This window comes from Scatophagus argus, chromosome 21 (assembly GCF_020382885.2).
Source record: "Scatophagus argus isolate fScaArg1 chromosome 21, fScaArg1.pri, whole genome shotgun sequence".
NCBI classification, from domain to species: Eukaryota; Metazoa; Chordata; class Actinopteri; family Scatophagidae; genus Scatophagus; species Scatophagus argus.
The window spans coordinates 3,880,986-3,889,765 of record NC_058513.1 but is presented as its reverse complement, the minus strand read 5'-3'; positions in this window follow the sequence as shown (position 1 = coordinate 3,889,765).

Here is an 8,780-nt window from a genome sequence, read left to right as displayed (position 1 = left end):
TGCAGTTTGGTCCACACCTTCTGAAGAATATCCATCACCTCCTCTTTAACTTCCATGCTCTCCGTGCTGACTCTTAGATCCAAGTCCCACAAGAAGATGACTAAATACTTCAGGCTTTGCTTTCAGGAAGAGAAAAAGGCCTTTGGAGCTCACACTGCTACACCTAAAAAATAAATAGACAACATAGTACAGTGAATTTAGGAGAGTTTCACTGGCTTGACAAGAGACACCCTGAAAGTAGAAATGAAGAAGTTATTTTCAACACCAGCTCCACCCTTCACTGCTTTATACTTCCACCCTGCAATTACCCCCCCCAGCCTGGTAAGCATATATGCCCTTCATCCCTAGATTCTCTATGTGCTTTGTGAGAACTCAGTTATTATATATCAGCACCCCTAATTAGCCCACTGATAAACTTCCTTTATCTGTAGGTGTGTATGTGGATATACCATGTGTCTACATCAGTGTGTGATTCCCTGCTCCAGCCTGGGGGTCTTTTGTATCCACACACAGGAGCAACCACACTGCATGTTCAGTTTAATTATAAACGAGGCAGACTATTTCAGGCATGGCATTTCAAGACTGGGGCCTGTCATCATCACGGCAGCAGCTGTGTGTGGGTGAGATCCCACAGACTGATACTAGACAGGCTGCACAGGACGTAAGGACACTGGGCAACAGGACACTGAAGACAGCCAGTCATCACAGATCAACTCTGAATGGACATGTGTGACTTAATGATACAGCCAGGAGCTAATGTGATTAATGAGTGAAGTGTTTCATACATTGTGGACAGAGAAGAGTTTTGTATTTCTGGGTTGTGTTTTTTAATATATACTATACTACACTGCCATACAAAGGGAAAGAGTAGTAAGTACACAAGTAGTGAAGTTGAGAATTATAAGGTGACCTTATTTTATGATTATTTAGGCTGATTATTTTATGGCAAAACAAGCAAACAAACAAATAAACCCACACAATACCTAAAAAGTGCATGGCTAATCATCATGGAAGCAAGTAGATTATACAAAATATCAATTGCTAACAAAATATTCCTTTAAATTTCTAGTCCATTTCTCAAAAAAAAAAAAAAAATTCTTTTGATCATTTACAGTGTGGATTCAATGCACTATCTGATGTACTGCTATCAATATATACATACATTAAAATCTTAAAAGAAATTGCAATGAAATGCGATCTAAAATTGTATCTTAAACATACCAAGTCACGTGAACTCCACCGCAGTCAGAATTCGATGCCCGTCAAAATGAGCTCTGACTACTATTATGCTAACTGGGGTTTTCCCTATAATGATGATTAGCTGTTGCCTCATTTAGCTAGGCATGTGGAATGACAAGCTAATTTACCAAGATGTCCGTTAATCAAACCACGTTCATATTTAACTTGATGAATTAATTAAGGAAAAAGGGTAAGCAGCCTACATTTAGGTTTAGTTAGCTTAAGGCTGGAAGTGGCTATCACCAGCTAAACCAGCTTCAACTGATGTCAGTTTAGTTGAACTCTCTTGCTCACCCGACGCGAAGCAGATGTTACATCGCTGGACACTTGCCAACAAAATGCCATATGTAATTAAAATAAAAATATCACTTGGCCATTCATTCCATTGGCCACTTGTAATCTCACTTTTAAACAAACAAACAAAACAACAGCACATAATAAAGCTTCAAACTGCACCGCAGAAATTCAGTCGCTTGCGTTGCTAAGCAACAGTTCAATAGGAAGGAAGTCTATGTTCATATAGGTATACTACACTATACTATAGGTTACTGTACCATATTACACCATGCTACACTATATTGCACCATACTATAATGTATTGTACATTACTCTTTTCATAATGCATGTGAAGGTGTGTAACAATGACGTAAATAAACACATACACATATTCATGTTAGACATAAATGCACCATATACATAAATGTATGCTCAGCAAAAGTCAACTGTAAGTGACAGATACAATAAAAAGCAATAGAAATAAAATTCAGTACATATTACAAAGCCATTATTAAACACAAATAAATGACATTATGTCTTAAAGAACCAAAGTTCATAACATCATTATGTTGCTCAGAAATTCTGTATGTCCACTGGATATACCGTTTTGATTCCAGAAATCACATGAGCCTAATATTTCCTCAGACATGCATTAATAAACCTATGTATGCATATACATGTTTGTTCATGGGTGTTTGCATTCTTGTTCAGTTCTTTGGAAGCCTCTCAAGCTGAAAATCTCAACCACCTGCCATAGCTGGTCTGAAGAATGTCTGACCTCTGCTGCTGGCCTTCTCTGCTCTGCAATCTCCTCTTCCTTTTGTCTTTCCACCACACTCCCACCTCCCCATGTTTCGAAATCAGCACAACATAGTCCAGACCAAAACATGCTGCAGAAACTCCTGGAAGTGTACATAAGTTTGTGTCGCTGAGACTTCTTGCTTCTTGAGATTTTACTACATCGACTTGGCTGTTTTATTTACTTGCAGAAATTTACAACTGCTTTTGTATGCAAACACGTATAAAGATGAGTTATGTATATACTGACAAGCAACATATGAAAAGCTGTCGACAAGCTCTTACCTCTGCAGTGAATGTGAGCAACTTCACTTTAAGAGCGTCACTGTTTCCTAACTCTTCTGCGAAAGGAGAAACAAACTCCCGATGTTTCACAGACCTCTACTCCTTCTTCTTCTTTTCACCCTCCCCCTCTCACTCCTTTCATTCGTTTTTTTGCTAAGTTTGTTTGTGGTGCCGCTGGTCTCAGGCTCTTCATCTAATTAGCCTGCTCCAGTTCAGACCAGCACTGGATGTCTGTAGGTAATTTGACCCATTCAGCAGACGCAGCCGTTTGACTGAGGTCGTTCCTCTTGGTGTGTGTTCACTTTCTCCCACTTTGACGACTAACTCCTGTTCTCAAGGAGTTTGTGTACCTCCTCTCTCTCTCTCTCTCTCTCTCTCTCTCTCCTCCTCCTCCTCCTCCTGTTTCAACCCTCCCTTCTCCCAGCAACCCCCCCAGTTGACTTGTTCACTGCTGCTTACCCTGTCTCCCACTCTCCCCACTCACCCTCTGTCCTGTCTGTACACTCATTCACTCTTTTTTCCTACCCTCTCTCTCTCTCCTGGTTGCTAAAGACCAGCTGTGCCAGGGCCTCTTTTTTGTCCTCAGTCACCGTGGAGACGAGGCTCCGTCTAAAAGAAGCAGGGGGTGGTGTGTGTGTGTGTCCATCTGGTGTCCTGCCAGCTGACTCCCATATTTCTCAAGAGCATGCACGCATGCATTTGCTGTTGATTCCTTCACGTACACAGATGGAAAGTTGTACGACCGACTTTACTGATGAATTTAATGGAGGCTGATTTTCCCCCTGCAAGTTCCTCCTCCATCTACATCAGAGGTGGGGTCTCCTGTGCTACTGAAAGAATCTCGCAAAGAATGAACGAAAGAACAATGAGGCTGTTCCTTTCTCTGTGGGGTTGTATATATTCTCAAATAGCAGCCTGGCTGGTGTATGCTTTGATGAAAGTCAGTTCTGTGGGTCTCTACGCACATGAAAGGGTATTTTGACTTCATGAGCTAAGTCCATTTATTCACAAGTGGCCATTACTCATTTCCCATTCCCCCTGTTGAAAGCTAATATTGAGCCTAAAGTTATGCATCCGGGTCAGAAATGGTCTTGTTGTACAGCTAATATGGAGCAACATCTAGAGCTGTGTTACTAGATGAACATAACATCTGATATTTACTGTCCTGTGAGCACCACACAAGCTGGTGTGTATATATATGTGTGTGTGTGTGTACACCAACACCAACAGTTGTAAGCAATCGGATATTTAAACACCAACTCCTGAGGGAAATACAGTATCTGGCTCCTTTGCAGCCAAATGCTCCTCTGTTCACCAGCTAGTTGTTAGTTTTGTCTCTTCGCTGTTTGCCGTTGGTTGGTCAGTATACGATGGGTTTAACAGACCTATTTCGCTGAAAACAGCTGCTTTAAGTGGCCAAAACAACATCATGGGGTTTGTGAAAGTGGGCCATAACAGTAAAGTTGGAGACTGGAAAACCAAAACAGTGAGCTGAAAGATGCTAACAAGTGTTGGGTGATAATTATTTGTGGGTTTGTCACTATGAGTGACAGCTTTGACAACATAGTCATTTGAATCATTGCTTAAGTTAAATTATAGATTATAGTGTTTTTAAATCATTTTTTCACCTGAGGTCCCTATAATTTAATAAATTATTGATTGTAGTTCATCACTTAACCTCCCTTTGCATCATGTGTATAGACTATATACAGTTGCTACTCATTGACTCCACAACACTTTCATCATTGGAGGAGAACAGAATTTCATTATCAAGGATATGTTAGACTGTTAGACATACTTCATAGTACATTTGTATAGTTTGAAATAAAATGCAGCCTTCAAATCTTCACACATTAGCTCATCCATGATGTAAATTCACATCTCACCTCCATTCTAAATACTTTAAAAGACAAGATTGATCTATTGTGGGGATATCATTGACATTGATGGAAAGGATCAGTTTGTGGGTGAGCAATGATCCCAGTGTTCAACAATAGGCTGATTTGCATGTGTGTGATAGGAAGAGAGGAGGTCTTGTGAATGGAGGCCAGTTGAGACGCTCCATTCAGGCTTTGTTTTAGCCATACTCAGTGTGTAACATGACAACGCTTTAACCCTGTGCCCCCTGATGCCGTCACACTCAGGTCACACACTTATTTACATTTTAGAAAAAAAAACCTCTGCCATTGTGCTATTTTGGAGAAATATATATATATATATCAAAAGTACAAAATGCAATGCTGCAGGAAAACACGTTCATGCATTTATTTCTTGCGAATTAGACTGAAAGGCTCACCTGTACTTGACCAGTTATGACGAGAAACGTGTTTCATGTTCCATGTGACACGTGTCCTTGTTACTTTACACTGGCGTACTTTTACTCCATAAAACCTCACGTGACCTCACTCCACCTATCAGACCTAAGAGGTCATCATGTAGAGGCCCTCTGGGTGATCCAATGGTTAAATCTAGCTTATTTATTTTTGGTCCAAGCTGCTGGAATACTCCTGCAAATGATCCTGCTTTGTTTTTCTGTGATTTTGTTTTTATTGCATTTGATCAGCTGTTTGTAACAGCATACATGCCTGTAGGTAGATTTTTTTGAGATTCTTTGCTTTTCTGTGCACCACACAAAGAATTATGTCGTTCAAATTTAACCAAGCCAGGTTACACGTTTTCTATGATTTAAAGGGAATGCTCCATTATTAGATCATTATGGTTTTAGATAAGGGATGTCGTATCATGAACTGACTGTGTGACTTTACCTACCTTTAAAGCATTTACTAAACATAGGAATTACAGTAGTACCAACATGTCATTGATGAGAATTGGTCTTAATAAAGACTTATTAAAACTCCTCCTTCTTGCGCCCATGTGAAACCCATTTCTACTGAATGAGCTCACCAGCAGTTTTCTAAGAAATTAAGTTGGAAGCTGAACTCTAAAAATGATTTTACTCTTGAAGTCTTTTTCTTTTTTTATTGAGTGGGATGATGAGAAAATAAAGGACAGTCTGTTCTTGCATTAGTGACCTGAAACGAGGCCATCATAACTGTGTACTCCATGTTAACAGCACAATTACCATAATAATAATCCTTTTATTCTAAACAGCCCATATTCCTTGTATCATTTTTTTTCTGGCTTTTTGCAGCATCATTAGCCACAAAAAGGTCATCCATTAATTCCCATTATCAGGCTGATGATGCGTGTATGGAGGGAAAACAACACATATTGCTTTCATCACACAAAACATCCATTTGAACTGCGAAGATGGTCATTTTTTCATCTGCTTTCAACTAAGACAAATCTCCCACAAATTCCAAGCAGATTTCTGTTTTCAATCAAATCTTTATTCACTCTTGGTCAAACTTTTTTTTTAATTTTTTGACTGCAGTACTGTGTAAGCAGAGTTAGGCAATGTGTGCTAGCTGAACAGAATGATTCAACTGTGGAGGATGATGACGCTTCCGAAATGTCTGCCGCTTCTTACACATCATATTACACATCATGTTGCATACTGTCACACAGCACAAGAATCACTGAAACTTTCACAGGTCAGATCCAACCATGTTGCACCCTAAAAATGTCCCATTCCAGTCATCGCAGCAACAGCTGGTATTGATAAGGCAACTGCTTCAGGATGTGTACATGAAGTTATTTAAGCACATTCCTCATAGAACGGAGTCCACTCCCCCCTGTAACACAGCAGACCGTCATGCTGTCAAAAACACTACAACAAATGGACATGTGGGTGAGTCGTATCAGTGGATTTTAAATAGATCAATATAATGATGCCACCATGACGGTGAGATTCACTGTGTGCCAGCAGCATAGAAACATAACTCACACACACAAAAGAACATTTGATTTTTTTTTTCAAAAATTTAGTGCAACAAATTTTTAAAATTTTTATTTTCATTTTTGTTAGGACAAAAACTGATCTTCTTGTATTACAAGGTGAATACCAGAGGGATGTGTTTACAATCCACCAGTTCAGTGTTTTTCCACAGAGTGTACTGAAGAGGCATTTAAATCAGTACTCCTAGTTATGCTGTAACATTTGTAATACACTATATGGAGAAAAGTATTGGGACACCTGACCGTCACACCAACACAGACTTTAATGGCATCACATTCTAAATATATGGACAGCTTTGCAGCTATAACAGCTTCCACTCTTCCACTCTTTGAAGGCTTTCCACAAGATTTTGAAGTGTTTCTGTGGGAATTTTTGCCCATTCATGCAGTTCACCATTTGTGAGGTCAGACACTGATGTTGGACCAAAAGGTCTGGCTCACAATTTCTGTTCCAGTTCATCCCAAAGGTGTTGGATGGGGTTGAGGTCAGGGCTCTGTGTGGGCCAGTCAAGTTCCTCAACACAAAACCAATCATGTCCTCATGGACTTTGCTTTGTGCACTGGGGCACAGTCATGCTGGAATAGAAAAGGGCCTTCAACAAACTGTTGCCACAAAGTTGGAAGCATAGCATTGTCCACAATGTCTTGATGTGCTGAATCATTAAGATTTCCCTTCACTGGAAGTAAGGGGCCGAGCCCAACCCCTGAAAAACAGCCCCACACCACATAATTTAATAGTAAAGAGGTGTATGCAAATAATTGTGTCTATATGGTGTATCTATGTATTTGAATTGCATTTATTCCAGATTTGACCCATTGACCGATCAGAATATATAAGCAGTTAGCTATGTACTAAATCATATTTAACAGTGACAGGACGGAGCTGTGAGGAGCAAGAGAGTAATACATGGAAGGGTTACTTTATGGTGGCGTGTGTAAACCTCGAGCACGCCCTCTAGAGGTGTAAATAACACACAGCACCGTTTGCAGCATCAGCGAGCTGAATCATTTAGCAGCAGAAAGTCAAAGACAACTGACTTACAGCACAGTTCAGTTAGCTGCCACGTAACCAAACAACTGCAGCTGCAGAAGAAGAAGTCATGCACTTCCAAAACAGAGTCAAGAAAGAGAAAAGTATAACATCAGTATTCTGTTTACACTCCACTTCCTCCACTTTGCATTTACCCAGCGTTGGGTATGTTGTGTCTCCAGCATCGAGCATCAAAAGCTGTCACCTACTGAAAGGTGCCTGATCATATTTGCAGTCCTGTTTAAGATTTGTTTGATGGGGCAGTTCCTGATTTAAAGTTACATTTTGCTCATTTTAGTTGCACTTACTTTGACCAAATTCTTGTGACATTTAATCACAAATTCTTGTGAAATACTTCAGGATTTCATAGAAAATGATGTTTATAACTGTATGATATGGCTCTCAGTTGAAATCTCAGGAACTGTATCTGCGCTACAGACATGCATTACATTATGCATGTAATGCTTTGATGCATTATGTGGATCAATGCATTACGGTTGTCAAAACAAGAGGAGATGACCTGAAGGGGATTTCTAACTGGAAGGTACAAAAAAGAGCATTAAGATGAGTCGAGGTACTTCTTGTACACTTGTGATACAGTTGTGATACTACACGTGCACTCTCTCATGGAATACACTTAAGTAGACTGCATGAATGATTCATATCAAAATATACCACAGGAATGAAGATTTGAGATTGTGAAAATTGCTTAAGGAGATGCACATCTACATGTCTCCTCCCACAAATGCATTTATGATCAGCTGTCCCCATTACTTCTGTCTCTGCTCCCATTGATGGGTTTTTGGTTTGGTTGAATTGTGTTTATCTTTATTTTACACCATACAACACTGTACTTTCACACATCCACTCAAGAACACTACTGCGCTACTAATAGGCCATTACATTTAATGTTTTTTTTATTTCTGTAGATAAATATAATTATTTGTACCTCCCAGTACAACTAGGCATATTTCTTTCATTTCGTCAGAGTGAATGAAACGTGTAATTAAAGTTTTATAATCTAAATGCAGTACAGTAAAAAGTGCAGTATTTGCTTCTGAAAAGCGACAGAGAAGATGAGATAGGATAAGACAGTATAATGTCTAAAAGGAAAAATTGCATGTTACTTTCCAACATTGCCTTTAAACGTAGCGTGGAGACAGACAGACCTGTAAAAAAGTGCTTTTAGGAGCAGTGTTGTCAGGAAGTTAGATTTGCTGTATATATTACTAAAAACATCTGGGATTCAAGTCAAGATTAATGAGGTAATGTAGCATTTACTTGCTGTCTGAAA